At 38.5% G+C, this 18,610-nt stretch overlaps 1 pseudogene; it reads left to right on the top strand.

Moving 5' to 3' along the window:
- The first annotated feature begins 13,795 nt into the window (after positions 1-13,795).
- LOC122733874 lies at positions 13,796-14,409 on the top strand (annotated as a pseudogene).
- The last annotated feature ends 4,201 nt before the right edge of the window (positions 14,410-18,610 follow it).

The raw sequence follows: 18,610 nt of genomic DNA on the forward strand, positions 1-18,610 counted from the left end.
AAATTTGATCTCAACATACAAGACTCAAGAGAAGTTTAAAAAGGTAAACAGAGGGGGAAAAAAAAAGTTACCCTATTAGGTTAAACTGTTTATATCCCTACACAGGAAGATAATACTCATAACTCTTAAGAACTGTAAATGTATTTGGGCAGAGAGAAGGACTTTATATAGAGGGTATAAATATAAATTGTCTTTGATGTGATGATACAAAAGAATTAAGGAGATAAAAAGGGAGTCTATGGGGAGGAGAGGAAAGGGGAGGTGGAATGGGATGAATTATATCATATGAAGAGGTGGAAAAAAACCTATTATAATAGAGGGAAAGAAAGGAGGGGGGAACATGGTTTCAACCCTATTCTCATTAGATTTGACTCAAAGAGGGAATAACATATACGTTCATTGGGATAAAGAAACTTAACTCACTCTTTAGGGAAACAAAAGGGGAAGGGAAAGGGGGGGACTGAGAAGGGAGGACAAAAGCAAGGGAGAAAAGGGTAAAGAAAAGAGAGGGGGGTGATAAAAAGGGAGGGCAGATTGGGGGAGGCAGGGGTAAGAAGTAAAACGTCGGTGAGGAGGAATAGGGTGAAAGAAGGGGGGAAAAGTACAAAGGGGGTAAATAGAATGGAGGGGAATAGACAGTCAGTAATAATAACTGTGAATGTGAATGGGATGAACTCTGCTATAAAACGGAAGCGAATTGCAGAGTGGATTAAAAACCAGAACCCTACAATATGCTGTTTACAAGAAACACATTTGAAGCAGAGAGATACACACAGAGTAAAGGTAAAAGGCTGGAGCAGAATATATTATGCCTCAGCTAAAGTAAAAAAGGCAGGGGTAGCAATCCTTATCTCAGACAAAGTGCAGGCAAAAATAGATCTCATTAAAAGAGATAAGGAAGGAAATTACATCTTACTTAAAGGTACTATAGATAATGAAGTAATATCAATATTGAATATGTATGCGCCAAGTGGTATAGCATCCAAGTTCTTAGAGGAGAAGTTAAATGAGTTACAAGAGGAATTAGATAGTAATACTATACTAGTGGGGGATCTGAATCTCCCCCTCTCAGAATTAGATAAATCTAGCCAAAAAATAAATAAGAAAGAAGTGAAAGAGGTGAATAGATTACTAGAAAAGTTAGACATGATAGATGTCTGGAGAAAATTGAATGGGGATAGAAAGGAATATACCTTTTTCTCAGCAGTACATGGCACATTTTCAAAAATTGACCATGTATTAGGGCACAAAAACATCATAGTCAAATGTAGAAAGGCAGAAATAGTAAATGCATCCTTCTCAGATCATGATGCAATAAAAATTACATGTAAGAAAGAGCCAGGGAAAAGTAGAATGAAAATCAATTGGAAACTAAATAATTTCATTCTAAAGAATGAATGGGCCAAACAAGAAATCATAGAAACAATCAATAACTTTATCCAAGAGAATGACAATAATGAGACAACATACCAAAATCTATGGGATGCAGCCAAAGCAGTGCTTAGGGGAAAATTTATAGCTCTAAATGCTTACATGAATAAAAAAGAGAAAGAGGAGATTAATGAATTGGGCATGCAACTTAAAAAGCTAGAAAAAGAACAAATTAGAAATCCCCAATTAGACACTAAATTAGAGATCCTGAAAATTAAAGGAGAAATCAATAAGATTGAAAGCAAAAAAACTATAGAACTAATCAATAAAACTAAGAGCTGGTTTTATGAAAAAACCAATAAAATAGATAAAATACTGGTTAATTTGATTAAAAAAAAGAAAGAAGAAGAAATATACCAACCTAGACCCCCAAAGAGATGTAGGAATAACTGTCCTCACTATTCATTTTATCAGTCAGTCTGCTCCTGACATTAGGAGAGAACTCCAGAAGTTAGACTGGGGTCCCCAGATCCCATCCTCACAACTCCTTGATATTGCTTTTAAGATTTTTAATAACAGTAGCCAAAGAGAGAGAAAAGATGGCTCGTGCCCCCTCCATAGACCAAGCTTCTATAATAGCAGCAGTCATGACCACATCTGCTACTAGCAGAACTCCAGGTGGCTGAGATTCTGGCAGCTGCAGTAAACTGGGACACAGAAGTGGGGGACGCCTCACAAAGGTGAGGCCAGCTCTCCTACCTCTTTGTCCCCAGGGCAGCACCCAAGAGATCGGCTTAGCGAAAATCCAGCGCTCTGTAGCTTGCTCTCCTGGCCAGCACCTTGTCAGGCCTATGGCCAAGCTGGACATAGGAGGCAAGCCTAGGAATGGTTTTGGGGCAACCTCTGTCTCTGGTTAAGGTCCTAGCATGCAATCAAGGCACAAAGTAGGGATGGGATAAAAGGACCCTAAATGTAGACAGACACTGCCCCTCACAGAACTAGGCTCTGATCTGATTACTTAACTCCAGTAAAGCAGGCCACACCCTGTCCTGCCTTTCCAGCTTCCACTGGAAAAAAAAAAAGCAGTCACACTTTACTCCTGATCTGATAAAGTCCCTTTTCATTTTTGCTCTGGTCAGTTTTAATTTTTTTGTTTAAGTCTGTTCCATCTAGGCTCAAGGATTCACAACACTGCCGATGTGTCGACTCTGGACCCTCTGGGCCTCTCACAGCTCCATGCACTCCAGGCCTTCTCCACTTCTCTCCCCTCTCCCTCCCTTGCGCCCTGTTTTCTTCGAACCCCGGTCAGCATGAAGCAGTTTCAGAAGGATCTTCGTCCCCTTTCCTTATATATAGAGAAGTGGGGAAATGTCATGGCGTGCAGAGCACCCCAGAAGTTCTCTGGGGCACATCAAGGAATCTTCTCCTTGAGAAACTAAACCAGAGGACAGATACCCCTAGAGAGATAAGAGGAACCAGTTTGGACTGAGCTAGCTTTGGGACCTCCACCCTTCATTCTGGTCTCCTTACCCCTGGGGGGTAAGGAACTTTCCACAGTCAAATGGTCCACCCCCATCAGTCCTCTATAAAAGTACCTACCAGCCTCCTGCTCGAGGAGATTGGTACCTCTGAGCCATGTGCTTTGTGCTTATCTCCCCATGAGAAGTCCAAGGATTTCTGTCATGGTTTCCCTTCCCACCCCCTTCCCTTCCCTTGCCCCTAAATAAACTACCATCTTATTCTAACTACTTTTGTGTGCACCCTCTTGCACACAAGAGGAATTCCTAAGAATCCCAACCCCTAACCAAACCCATACATTATCACAAAAAAGTATAAAAATTGCTTGACTTATTGCTTTGGTGTGTTACATGTCCTGGTGGCCTGGGCACCTTCTTTCTAAAGAATAAATGAGCTCTATGCTTTGGCCTCCTTTCTTCTTGAGTCCTGAGTATTGATTTGGTGGGCGCATTCCCCGACCCACTCACTGGTACTCCTGCTTTCGGAGCAGCTCCAAGATGAAATGCCCCAGTTGGATCTGCTGGGACCCCAGGGACCACTCGGGCTTGTAGGCCAAGCCAGTGTCAGCTGGGGTCTTCATGAAGAGGCTGGCCCGGGAGGCTGGCCGAGCTGCAGCTTCCCGGCCTCCCTGCCTCAGTCAAGTTTCTTGAAGTCCATGGAGGTTAAGTGCCATGCAAAGGCACATCTAGTGCTAGAGACAAGATTTGAACCTAGGCTTTCTGACTTTAAATCCGTTACTTTGTGCATCAGGGTATGCGGCCCCAACACTTGGCTTTTGTTTGAGCAACATGTAGCAGACTGCAAATTCCTAGCACAAGTTCTTAACATGGGATCCATACATAGATCCATGGATAGATTTCAGGGGCTCTGCAAAGTTAGAAAATATATAAATATGTTTTCACCAACTTCTAAATGAAATGTTGCATCTTTTTACTATAAATTTTTAAAAAAATATTCTGATAAGTCCATATTATTATATTTCCATTTAAATATGGAGTCTTTAAAGTCTTGCTGCCTTTCTAAGTGATTTTATTGTGCAGGATATTTTCCACGTAAGCCAATTTTTAAATTTACATGTTAAGAAAGCAGGTTTTGGCATAAAAATTTTGCCAAATAAAACAGATTTTACCTTTTCAAGAATGTTTAGACAGTTTATGAAGGGTAAATATGTCTAGAAATAGATAGCTCAAGCTACCCAATGTGCAAGAACTTCTGGAGCTTGACTTGAAAGGAGAGGGACTAGGGGCAGCTAGGTGGTGCAGTGGATTAAGCACCTGCCCTGGATTCAGGAGGACTTGAATTCAAATCTTACCTCAGACACGTGACACTTGTGTGACCCTGGGCAAGTCACTCATTGCTCCGAAAGAAAGGAAGGAGAGGGGCTTTTGAGAGGAAAAAGACAAGAAAGGGATTATATATATACATACATACATAATACATAATATATAATATATAATATAATCCCTTTCTTGTCTTTCAGATGGTCTATCTAGAGAGATAACTATAAAGATTTTATCTTAGATAAAAACATTCAAAACTGAACATTCAAAAACAATGTTTGTGGGGGGAGCTAGGTGGGACAGTGGATAAAGCACCAGCCCTGGATTCAGGAGGACCTGAGTTCAAATCCAGCCTCAGACACTTAACACTTACTAGCTGTGTGACCCTGGGCAAGTCACTTAACCCCAATTGCCTCACCAAAAAAAAAAAAAAAAGATGCAGTTATCCAAAAACAATGTTTGTTTCTCCCTCTTATACCACAAGGTTTCTCCCTCTTATACCACAAGGTTTCTCTTCTTATCTTGAGCTCACAGTTTCTCTCTCAATGACCTTCAGGTGGGATCTTGAATGATTTCTTTGTAGAAATATTTGAGTGCTTATTTTTTGAAAATGACAAATATATTTGAATTTCCCAATGGTGTTTGATCTTACACCTTGACTTGGAAAAAGTGGCCAAATGGCAAAACTTGGTGAAATTTAAGGTTGACAACAGCTGTAGTTTATGCAGAGAACTGGGCTGTTTGTTGGATACCAACATCCCTACACTATACTTTAAACCAGAGCTTCTTAAATTTTTTTTATTCACAACCCCTTTTCACCCAAGAAATTTTTATGTGACCCCAGGTATATAGGTGTATAAAATATGTAACCTTTTACTGTTGTCAAATTTTTCATGACCCCATATGAGGTTGCAACTCATAGTTTAAGAAGCTTTGCTTTAGACAAGTGTTTTTATTAATTCTATATAGTCACCATTTCTTATATGAAATATGGTAATATTTATTCAGTCATTCTCCCAAGAACTTAGCTTGCTTGGTGGATCCTTGAATTTTATCAGGGTTAGTAGCTAAGCCATCCCTTTTCAAAATTTTTAGCAGGGAAATTTTTGCTTCAAGAATACAGTCACATTCACTCCATGATGAAACTTTAGAAGAGGAATTTCATAGAGGAGCCACAAGCTAAATATCCTTTTAAAAAGTTGCTTAATGACATTTGCTAAGATATTTTCCAATTTTTTTGTTTTTAGGCAATAGGGGTGAACTGACTTGCCCACGGTCACACAGCTGGTAAGTGTCAAGTGTCTACTGTCAGATTTGAACTCAGGTCCTCCTGACTCCAGGGCTGGTGCTCTATCCACTATGCCACCTAGCTGCCCCTAAATTTTTTTATTTAGGACAATTATGAAAAAATCTAATTTTAATATATTATTCTGGGAACAATTTTCACATTTCACACATTCATAAATTATTTATTTTTCTGATTTAAGTTTTGGAAGTCTAGAAACCTGCTTCACCAAATATGGTCAAGTGCTTTGTGATGGCCCATTATTCCACAATTGGATATAAGCTTAGACATATATGTATCAAAATGGTACTCTGTTTTTAAATAATTTTAAATAATGTCAATAATAATTGACATGAGAAAAATTGGATTTTGACCCTATATATCTTTTGGGGGGTGCAGGCAGAGCAATGAGGGTTAAGTGACTTGCCCAGCGTCACACAGTAAGTGTCAAGTGTCTGAGGATGGATTTGAACTCAGGTCCTCCTGAATCCAGGGCCAATGCTTTATCTACTGTGCCACCTTTGGACCTTTGGACTGTGCACATTTGGACCTTAATTAAACCATTTAATGTTATTACATGATTAATACAGATGGATGTGAGTTATTATTTGCCTTTATCATTTTGTAATTGAGTCCAGTGTATAATTCACTACTCTGCCATTTAGTATAAAATAGATCACAAGAAAAGATTCCCATTAATATTGTTATTTGGGGTACAGTCTACTTGTAACAGAGTGATAAAAAGTGTAGTAGATTTCAAAGTTCAATGACAAAAAAAGACTAATTTATTTGGTCATTAGCTCGATGGGAAATGTGAAATTATAAAGAGAGTACTTACCCATTACAGCTTTAAGTAATATGTTAAAATGTCACTTAATTTTTCATATGTCTAATTAGAATGTAGCTTGCAATACCCTCCTATAACCTTCAGCCCTCCTGTAATCACCGCTGCTGTCTGCCTTTCTCCATACACTGCAGATTAAGCAGTAAGGCTTGGTTAGTGAAGTTTCCAAAGCTTAAAAGTGACATAAACCATTTATCCTCCAGAAAAGAAACTGCCAGATGAAGGGTGTGATTGGATTAGTTCTACTCATTTGATTCTAAATGCTTCCCTGATGGTGAATTGGAACAAAGTTTATAACCTAAGATCCATTCATCTATTTTACCAGCACTCAGAGGACTGCATTTTGTTGTTGTTGTGCCTGGTTTTTTTTCTTGTTTAGTTTTTAATATTAATCATCTTCAGATGAGTTGTTTCTGTTGACCCTGTTAAATGCCTGAAGTTGATTGCTTCAACTAACCTGCTAGTTTAGAAAGTTAAAGCTATCCTTATGGAGTACCTTGTCCATTCAAGGTCTCTTCCCTAGCCTTATATCCCTTGCCTACAAAGTAGAAGTGATCCTGGATTTCCAAAGACATATTGTATTGTATATAAATACAAACTTTGTTAGATCCTGATAAGCAGTTGTTCAGTCATTTTAGTCATGTCCAACTCTTTGTGACTCCATCTGGGTTTTTCTTGCTAAAGATACTGGAATGGGGAAACTGAGGCAAAGTTAAATGACTTGCTCAGGGTTACACAGCTAGTAAGTGTCTGAAGTTGGATTTTAGCCCAGGTCTGCCTCACTCCAGGGCCTACACTCTGTCTGCCACTCTTCCTGGCTGCCTCCTAGTAAGCAGGGAAGGCTTCAAATATGGGCTTAGCAGAGGAGGGATGGCATATTTGTCACCCAAGATCTAGATTACATTAGTTGAGAGATGCTCCTCACCAGGCAGTCTAGTACTGTAGAGAAAACCCTAGCACTGGAGTCAGAGGACCTAGGTGAAATATCACATCTCTGACACTTCCTATGTGGCCTTAGCTGAACTCATTTATAAAAATGAGGAAATTGGATGGGGTGGCCTCAGAAGTCCTTTCTCGCTCTTGGACCATAGGGTCCTATGGTATGTATTTTTACTCAGAGCAACTTTTGAGGCTCATCTGCCAAGTTGTAGAGGGCTTGTAATGTGTTCTGGTGGAAAGAGTGCCCATACTGACAAAATCAGGGGTCCGTGTAATATGGAAAAGGAATTTCCCCCTTTTGTCTATCTAAGCAAAAAAAAATCTACATGCTCTGTGAATGGCCTATAGCTTTTATCAGAAGATGTGAGGGGCAGCTAGGTGGCGAAGTGGATAAAGCACTGGCCCTGGATTCAGAAGGACCCGAGTTCAAATGCAGACTCAGATGCTGGACACTTACTAGCTGTGTGACCCTGGGCAAGTCACTTAATCCTCATTGCCACCCCCCCCCAAAAAAAAGACTCCTGGATTAAACCTTTCACATGAGAAAAATCCACTCTGAATCTGGATAATAAAATTCCACTGATAAAGCAAAACATTTGGGGCAGCTAGGTGGTGCAGAGCACCAGCCCTGGATTCAGGAGGACCTGAGTTCAAATCCCACTTACTATTGTGGAAATTTATTTTGATTTGGGGACCCTACCTTTGGGCTGAGATTAGAAAGCCTTAGGCCCTTCTGTGTGGGAGGGGCTGGTGCCCCTCCCCCTTTGCTTCAGCTGAGCCCAAAAGCCCCATGTACTGTATGAGATGCCAGGTCAGACAGCTGGGGGGAAAAAGCCCCCAGCTCCCTCCGACCAGAGCGGATCTATCCCAGAGATCCTGGGCTTGTCCAGGCTGGGCTCTGGCATAGCCTGTGCTGAGGCATGTGATGGCCAAGCGTCCCCCCAGCCCCAGCCGCAGCCCTGGCTTGGGGTTTGTGGGGGCGAAAAAAAGCCCGAGATTTGAGTGGAGAAAAGGAAAATATATAGAGACCTGGGAGTTAGACAAAGAAGGAGGCGGAAGGACATGATTAGGAGACCGCAGACAAGACTGAGGGGGGCTGACGAGATTAAGAGAGCAGAAAGGCTGGGGCTAACAGCAAGAGGAGGCCAAAGGACTAGGAGGAGGGGGGGGGGAGAGACTGACAAGATTAGGAGAATAGAGAGGCCAGTGGACAAGATTATAGGGAGGCTGACAAAATTAGAAGAAGGGAGGAAAGGGGCAGCAAAGGAGACCGAAGGACAAGATTGGGAGGCTGGCAGACAAGATTAAAGGGGGCTGACAAGATTAGAGAGCCAGCAAAGGCAGCAGAGGGCAGATTGAAGGAGCAGACAGACAGACAGACAGAACAGGAGGCAGCAGAGAGCACAGAAGTGGTCAGCACAGGGTACAGGTTGGAGAAAGTGAAGATTAAGAGACTAGAAGGACACTGGAGCACTAGGAGAATGGTAGGAGAGGTTGGTGAGAGAGAAACACATGGGTTCAGCGGTGGCAGTAAGGAGAGGAAAGTTAGAAGCAGGGGGAGAGACAAAGTGAAAGGGGTTCGGAGTTAGAATAAAGGACCTGAGTAGTAAAAGTACACTACAGCCCTTATTGTATTAAAAAAGTTCCAGGCCAGGGGCAGCTAGATGGCACAGTGGATAGAGCACTGGCCCTGGAGTCTGGAGTACCTGAGTTCAAATCCGGCCTCAGATACTTAATACTTACTAGCTGTGTGACCCTGGGCAAGTCACTTAACCCCAATTGCCTCACTAAAAAAAAAAAAAGTTCCAGGCCAGCAGGTGGAAAGAGATGTCTGGAATTCAGTCAGGTTGTACATTTTATTTCCCTGTATTCTTAATTTTAAATAGTATCTCATAAATAAACTCTGCTTTGATTATTTAGTTAAGAGGCTTCTTAATATTTTGCTTATCATTTTGGAAGTGGAGCAATGTGGTGGAACTTTATAAATGGCCCATGTTAAGTTAATAGCAGTCAGATAGCCAGTTAGTCAAAAGTCCCCAGATTAGTCCTCCAGTCAGATTAGTCCTCCCAAATTAGGCCTGTAAATCAAAAATATTCTTACATTTGAATGGCAACCCAGATGGGACTTATGGCCCAATTATAATTTTTTAAATGTATAATTTTTCATAAATCCAATCATATAATTTTCCAGATTAGATTATTAATAATTCATTTTACACTATACACTTACTAGCTATGTGACCCTGGGCAAGTCACTCCATTTGCCTTACCAGAAAAAAGAAGATGGTTTTATGCCAAAGGTTTGGCATAAGGCAGGCTTGCTGAGGCTGGGTCATTTATCATTGTTGTCATTGTGGTTCCCATTCTTGTTGTTAGAAGGTTGGGGGGGCAGGAGGGGAAAGGGGTTCAGACCTATGATTTCGTTATGTTGGGGGCTCCCTGAGATAGAAACTCCCCCTGCCAATGCAAATCAGCGACTGTTCTGCAACCTAAGAGGCTCATAGATTTTTCCAGAGGCCTTGACAGCTTAAATAACTTCCCCAGGCTTACCCAGCCTGTATGTTTTAGAGAGGGTGACATAATTAATCATTAAACTTTACAAAATTGACATAAAATTGAAATGCTAAATTTAGTTTAGGCACAAATGTACTCACACAGATCAACAAGAAAGAAGAAAACACTCCAAGAATAATAATAAATTAATAATAATAATAATAATAATAATAATAATAATAATACATTTAATCAGGCTTGTTAAGCTTTATCTTTACCCCAATCTCTGGAGGGAGAAAAAGACGTGTCAGATCTAACTGGAAGACTCATGTGGTGGAGCCATATTGTCTCATGGAGATTATGCAAGTCTCCCAAATGGTGCCTCTCCCATTGCCAATCCATTTGTTCTGCTGTTCACACCCTTCCACAATCCATACATTGGATTGTGATCTCTACTCCCAAGCCAGTTTTTTTATTTCTTCATTGAGCTAGAAGTAGTTTTCAAGGAAGAGGGGTTTGAATACTCCTATAACAAAATGGATATTCTTTATAAAACATATCTAATCCAGACTTAGAAATTAGAAATTTTACCATTCATTTATGTAAACTACTTATAAGCTGCTAAGTAGCAGATGTTCTTGAGGATTTTATAATTGAAATTGAACATTAAATTTGTCATTAAAACTCCATTTAAAACAAAAACCAATTTGTGTGCTTCTTTTTTCTGTGTAACGATTGGAATGATGCCACCTGCTGGAGACTTACTGTAGAAGAGTTCCGCCCATGAAGGGAAGGTCTTTGAGGGCAAGACCAGGAGTCTTTTCTTTGGCATGAGGAAGTGACGCGGGTGAGTGGGAGGAGGAAGGAAGAGACTGGCGCGCTCAGTCTCGCGCTTTTTCCTCTGGACTCTGGTGGAGAGCGGAGCTAGAAATGTGCTCTCCCTTTAATAGATAGGAATCTAGGCCTTTCTCTCTCTTTACCAAATTCTTATTCTCCTTAATAAATGCTTAAAAGTCTAACTCTTGCTAAAGCTTATAATTTATTGGCGACCACTCATTAGATATTTTAGACAGTTTAGCTAGAATTTTAGCCCTTAAAATCTGGAACATGCTATCTTTCATCCTGGAAAGTGTTAAAATATTGGTCTCATCTGTGTTAGTAGAAAGTTTTATTACCACATACCGCTTTAAAGATTAAAAAATTCCTTACAGGTTGCCTAGTATTTAAGAAAGTACTGAAGAGGAAAAGATCATGTTTGGATATGAGGATATTTGTTGTTAGAAGTCAGAATGTCCATGGAATCTAGCCTAATAGCAATCAGCTGCTTCTCAGGGTTGTTTTGCTTAAATATAATGTTCTCATACCTTTTTATTATCCTCAAATTCAGTAAACTGGAAAAGAGAATACCATCAAGTTTATAGGAACATGCTCTCCTGAGGGATGGAGAGTACTCTTTTCCCCTGAGATTTCATAGCACTTTTGCTTGTGCTTAGTCTTTTGAAAATAAATATTTTAGAGATTACATACTACCAATTATATCAATGAAATGTTAAAATAATGAGAATAGACTAAGATGCTTTGGTTACTCAAAAAGGAAGGCAAGGTACCATAGTTATATTTTATTAAGATTTTATTGAAGATTGCAATCCATGTTCTATTTTTCAGGAAGATTTTCTACCCCTTAGCTACACATACACACTAGGAAAATTCATGATTTTAAAAGGAACTACTTAAGCTGGTGTTATTGGGTATAGTCTGGTACTGAACATGAGAGGCTACCCCCCCCCATCTCTGATTTTTGGAAAGGATTGGAAATCTTGGACTAAAGCATCATAAAAGTTGGAGAGATTCCTAATTAATTCTGTGCATATCAGCATTTGAATTCTCACAGTTCTTTTAGATCCATCTCCTACTTTCTCTTTTGTATTAATTTGCGTTTAGCCAGAATTGTATGATTTTTTTCAAGTACGTTTCTTTTTATTTGTCAGCCAAACTAGCTTTTTTGGTCCCTTTTCAGATGCTTAAAAAAATAAGATGTCTTTATCTTATCTGACAATGATTGTAATTCTTCTATCAAAATTGTCAAAATTGTTAAAGTACAAGACATAGAGAAAGTAACGTTTGTCATTGACTAGGTCAATAGGGAATATAACAGTGTTAGACCTTCCAGTAGGATAGTTAAAATGAGTCACTAAAATTTCTAAAGAAGAGAGAGACTAAGAGGCACAGTGTTTAGGATTAGGGACTATTGGTCTCTGCCCTGATCAGATCACATTTGGAATAATGTGTTCGGTTCTAGGTCCTGTATGAAAGGGAAAAGTTCTTAACAATGAAGTCTATTCCAAACAAATAAGCTGCCTCAAGAGGTAGTGAATCCCCCCCTTACAGGAGGTATTCAAGCAAAAGCTGGATGACCACTCTTAGGAATATTGTAGACAGGATTTTTATCCTGGGATGGTCTAGGTTAGATGGTGTCTGAAGCACTGGTTCTTTATAAATCATAAACATATTGGGGAGATGTTGTGGAAAGGTAGGCACACTATTGGTGGAGCAGTGGCCAACCATTCCGCACAACAATTTGGAATTCTGATAGGGAAATGACTAAAATGTTCATGTCCTTTTGTCCAAGGAGAGCAATGACAAAAAATAAGGGTTAAACATATACCAAAATATTTATAGCATTCTTTTTTGTGGTGGGAAAGAATTGTAAGCAAAGTAAATACATGCTGATCAGGGAATAGCCAAACCAATTGTACATGAATATAGTGGGATATTTCTTTGCTGTAAGAAACAATAAGATGAATACAGAGAAGCATAAGAAAACATATATGAAGAAAGAAAACAGTACATACAATGACTACAGTAATGAAAATGGAAAGAAAATAGCAACAAAAATAAAACTGAATACTATGTCATTATAATGACAGCTTTTCCTTGAAGAGGATACACCCTACTTCTTTCTTTGCAGAGGCTATAGAAGTGGATCATTTCATATAATGTTGGTGTGTTGGAAAATTTTGCTGAATGTGTTGTTTAAATTCTTTGTTACAAGAGTTAGCTTTCTGGGAGAAAGTAGAAGTGAAATATTTTGGAAATGAAAGTGATATCAAAATAAAAGAGATAAATAAAAATCCATCTAAAAAACTCACCTATATCTCTGCAAGTCTCTCCCCACTCCAACCCATCTCTATTTAACCATTGACATTATTTCCCTCAAGCACAGGTCCAATGTGTTTAATTTAATCTAATTCTGGAATTGAGTATCAGTGGAATAAATCCATTAGCTATGGGGAATAGGCTACATGAACGTGGCTTTTGTGACACCCAAAGGAGCAAAAACCTAGCACATGAATCAAAGGCAAATCCCAAACTTACCTTAGAAAGATCTCAAAAAAAGAAAAAGAGTTTGAGTCTGGGACTAAAATTTCTCTTCACACAGAGCACCAGATGATGTGGGCTGGAATTAGGGTCAAATTGATCGTGAGTCATGCCAAAAGAATGACAAGACTCAGTAACTCAGTTTCCCAAGTTTTATTGCAATACTGTGAGTGACCACAGGGAGAGAACCAGAATAGTGGAAAGGTATCTCTTAAATAGTGAAAGAAAAGACAGTTATATTTATAGTATAGATAAATTGATTATCAGTCTCACCTTTGGGAGGTACAGGGGTGGGTTTATCTGGCGTTCCTGGGGTCCTAAGCCAACCCCTGAAGTGGGTACCTTTTTCCGCAGAGGTATGTTTTGGGGGTTTACACGTCATAAGGTGAATCTGGGGACAAATTTGGCCTTTTCTTCACATGTCCCATGGCTAGAGTCAAAACATCTTCATTTATCATTTATTCCTAGTTTGAATTTCTATAGCCTGTCAATGTATCATTGTTATAGTCTTCATGGCCTACTTCTTAGGCCTAGCTCCCTCTGTTCCCATTATGGGTACTGATTACTGTGGGTAAGAGAACTTAGCATCCTGACTTGTAAGTTATCCATTAACTGGGGTCTGAATCCTTCTTAGAGCTCATATCTAAATTAGAGCTTGGGTCTTAGGTGTTTCTATTAACCCCTTTTTGCTACCGGAAGATCAAGGAGTTGGGACAGAAATTTGAGATTATTTTTGTTAGCACTGAAAGGTCAGAGGATTCCTTCAAACAGTATTTCAGTGAGATGCCCTGGCTCACTGTCCCCTACACTGATGAAGCCCAGAGGTCACGTCTTAACTGACTCTCCACCCTCATCATGCTGGACCCAATGGGAGAGATGATCACTCACTCGGCAGGGGCGGGTGGAGGTCCTAAATGAAAAGGACTGCTGAAAGTTTCCCTGGCATCCCAAACCTGTGTTGGAGCTTTCAGACTCCAGCGCCATGCAGCTCATTGAGGGCCAGTGCCTCATTCTCTTTATAGATTCTGAGGATGACAGCGAATCAGATACTGCCATCCAGCCCATTGCAGAGATCATAGCCAAGTACAAAGCCAAAGTACAAAGGCCCCGCTTCTGTTCTTTGTGGAAGGATAGGATGACATGACAAACTCCCTGAGAGACTACACCAACCTGCCACTCCACTGCTCACCATCCTGGACATGTCAGCCCCAGCCAAGTACATGATGTACATCATGCCCATCATTGTGGAGGCCTTTGTTAATGACTCCCTAGCAGAAAAGCTAAAGCCAGAGCCCATCTAACAGAATCGTGGCCTCCCTGGACATTATTTAAAACTCAGTTGCTGCCTCCTCCTCCTCCCTTTCTCTGTGCCTTTGGACTTTTCAGCTATGTTGTTGATGCACTAACTCCATCCTGATTAAGAAAAAAAAGAAGAGGTTAGGAAGAAAACTACATCTTGCTAAAAGGTATCATAGATGGGGTGTAGTGGTGCAGTGGATAAAGCACCAGCCCTGGATTCAGGAAGACCTGAGTTCAAATCAGGCCTCAGACACATGACACTTACTAGCTGTGTGACCCTGGGCAAGTCACTTAACCCACAACATTATCATACTTATCACAACAAAAAAGATACCATGGAAAATGAAGTGATATCAATACTGAATATATTGAATACCAAGTGGTATAGCATCCAAATTCTTAGAGGAGAAGTTAAAAGTTACAAGGAGAAGTAGATAGCAAAATTATACTAGTGGGGGATCTTAACCTTCCCCTCTCAGAACTACATAAATCTAGCCACAAAATAAATAAGAAAAGTTATTGAGGTGAATAGAATTTTAGAAAAGTTAGATATGATAGATGTCTGGAGAAAATTGAATGGGGATAGAAAGGAATATACCTTTTTTCAGCAGTACATACACAAAAATTGACTATGTATTAGGGCACAAAAAGCTCACAGTCAAATTTAGAAAGGCAGAAATAATAAATGCATCCTTTTCAGATCATTATGCAATAAAAATTACGTGTAATAAAGAGCCATGGAAAGTTAGATTGTAAATTAATTGTAAATTAAATAATCTCATCCTAAAGAATGAGTGGGCCAAACAACAAATCATAGAAACAATCAATAACTTCATCCAAGAGAATGACAACAATGAGACAACATACCAAAACTTATGGGATGCAGCCAAAGCAGTTCTTAAGGGAAATTTTGTATGTTTAAATGCTTACATGAATAAAATGGAGAAAGAGTAATTGAGTGAATTGGGCATGCAACTAAAAGTGCTAGAAAAAGAACAAATTAAAAATCCCCAATCAAATACTAAATTAGAAATTTTGAGAATCAAAGGAGAGATTAATAAAATTGAAAGTAAAGAAAACTATAGAATTAATAAATAAAACTAAGAGCTGGTTTTATGAAAAAAATCAATAAAATAGATAAACCTTTGGTTAATTTGATTAAAAGAAAGAAAAATAAAAACCAAATTACCAGTATCAAAAATGAAAGTGATAATTTCACCACCAATGAAGTGGAAATTAAAGAAATATTTGGGAACTATTTTGCCCAACTGTATGCAATAAATGTGACAATCTAAATGAAATGGATAAATATTTACAAAAATATAAATTGCCAAGATTAATGTAAGATGAAATAAAAGATTTGAGTAGCCCCATTTTAGAAAAAGAAATTGAACAAGGCATCAATGAACTCCCTAAGAAAACATCTCTAGGGCCAGAGGGATTTACAAGTGAATTCTACCAATTATTTAAAGAACAATTAATTGCAATACTATACAAATGACTTAGAGAAATAGGTAAAGATTCCTTTTATGATACCTAAGCCAGACAAATTCAAAACAGAGAAAGAAAATTATAGACCAATTTCTCTCGTAAATATTGATGCAAAAATTTTAAGCAAAGGATATTACAGCAATTTATCACCAGGATCATACCAGGAATGCAGGGCTGGTTCAGCATGAGGAAAACTATCAGCATAATTGACAACGTCAATAACAAAAGCAACAGAAATCATATGACCATCTCAATAGATGCAGAAAAGGCCTTTGACAAAATACAGAACCCATTCCTATTAAAAACACTAGAGGGGGCAGCTAAGTGGTGCCACTGCACCCTTGGCCCTGGATTCAGGAGAATGTGAGTTCAAATATGACCTCAGACACTTGACACTTATTAACTGTGTGACCCTGGGCAAGTCACTTAACCCTCATTGCCCCGCAAAAAAAAAAAAAGAAAGAAAGAAAAAAAACCAACACTACAGAGCATAGGAATAAAAGGAGCTTACCTTAAAATGATAAATACTATTTATCTAAAACCATCAGCAAGCATTACATTACAACCATTACAGATGGGGATAACCTAAAAGCCTTCCCAATACAATCGGGGTGAATCAAGGATGCCCATTTTCATCTCTATTAATTAATATTGTATTAGAAATGTTAGCTATAGCAATAAGAGAAGAAAAAGAAATTAAAGGAATCATAAAAGGCAATGATTTTGCCGATGATGTTATACTTAGAAGATACTAGAGAATCAACTAAAAAGTTACTTGAAATTATTTAACAACTTTAGCAAAGTTGCAGGATACAAAATAAACCCACACTATCATCATTTCTATACATTACCAATTTAGTCCAGCAACAACACATAGAAAGAGAAATTCCACTTAAAAGAACTGTGGTCAATATAAAGTATATTTGCCAAGACAAATATAGCATCTATATGACCAGAACTACAAAACACCTTTTACAGAAATAAAGTCAGATCTAAGCAATTGGAAAAAATATTAATTGCTCATGGGTAGACAGAGCCAATATAATAAAAATGACAATCCTACCTAAGTTAATTTATTTATTTAGTGCTATACCAACCAAACTATCAAAGAATATTTTATAGAGCTAGGAAAAATAATAACATTCATCTGGAAAAACAAAAGTTCAAGGATATCATGGGAATCAATGAAAAAAATGAAAGAAGGTGGTCTAGCAGTATCAGATCTCAAACTATTACAAAGCAGTAATTATGAAAATAATCTGGTACTGGCTAAGAAATAGAGAAGTAGATCAGTGGAATAGAATAGATAGAAATTACACTATAGTTAATGACTATACTAATCTAGTATATGATAAACCCCCAAATCCAAGCTTTTGGAGCAAAACCTCATTATTTGACAAAAACTGCTGGGAAAACTGGAAAGCAGTATGACAGAAACTAGGTATAGACCAACATCTCACACAGCATAAGGTCAAAATGGGTACATGATTTACACATAAAGGATGATACCATAAGCAAATTAAGAGAGTGTGGAGTCGTTTATCTGTCAGATTTATGGGCAGAGGAAGAATTTAAGACCAAAAAATATAGAGAGTAAAATAAAATGTAAAATACATCATTTTGATTATATAAAATTAAAAAGTTTTTGCACGAACAAAACTAAAAGGGAAGTAGAAAACTGGGAAAGAATTTTTGAAACAAATATCTCTGCTAAATTCCTCATTTCTCAAAGATATAGAGAACTGAGTCAAATTTATAAAAATACATTCCCCAACTGATAAATGGTCAAAGGATATGAACAGGCGGTTTTCAGACAAAGAAATCAAAGCTATCTATAATTATAGGAAAAAATGCTCTAGATTGGGGGCAACTAGGTGGTGCAGCAGATAAAGCACTGGCATTGGATTCAGGAGGACCTGAGTTCAAATCCAGCCTCAGACACTTACTACGTGTGTGACACTTAACTCCCGTTGCCCCAAAAAAAAAAAAGCAAATAAAAAAATGTTCTAGATCAACTCTGAGGTATCAACTCACACCTATCAGAGTGGCAAATATAACAAAAATATTGGATGTTGTAGAGGATGTGGGAAAGCTGGGACACTAATCCATTGTTGGTGGAGTTGTGAAAAGATCCAACCATTCTGGAGAGCAATTTAGAACTATGCCCAAAGGGCATATAGGTTTATATCCCAAAGACATCCCCTAAAAGAGAAAAAGACCTATTTGTACAAAAATATTTATAGCATCTCTTTTTGTGGTAGCTAAGAATTGGAAATCAAAGGAATGCCCATCAATTGGGGAATGGGTTAAACAAACTGTGTGTGGTATATGATGGTGATGGAATATTATTGTGCTATAAGAAATGACAGGCAGGATGCTTTCAGAAAGGTCTAGAAAGACATGTATGAAATTATGTATAATGAAGTGAGCAGAACCAAGAGAACACTGTGCACAGAGAAAGGAATATTGTTTGATGAAGAACTATGAATGACTTGACTATTCTCAACAATACAATGATCCAAGACAATCCCAAAAGATGAAACATACTATCCACCTCCAAAGAAAGAACTGATATTGATGGAACAGACTGAAGCAGGCTATTTTTCATGTGCTTTCATTTTTTTTCTTTTAATCAAGTTTTCTTGTACAAAATGACTAATATGGTAATGTTTTACATAATCGTACATGTATAACCCATCTCTAATTGCTTGA

The sequence above is a fragment of the Dromiciops gliroides genome, chromosome X (assembly GCF_019393635.1).
Source record: "Dromiciops gliroides isolate mDroGli1 chromosome X, mDroGli1.pri, whole genome shotgun sequence".
Taxonomy (NCBI): Eukaryota; Metazoa; Chordata; class Mammalia; order Microbiotheria; family Microbiotheriidae; genus Dromiciops; species Dromiciops gliroides.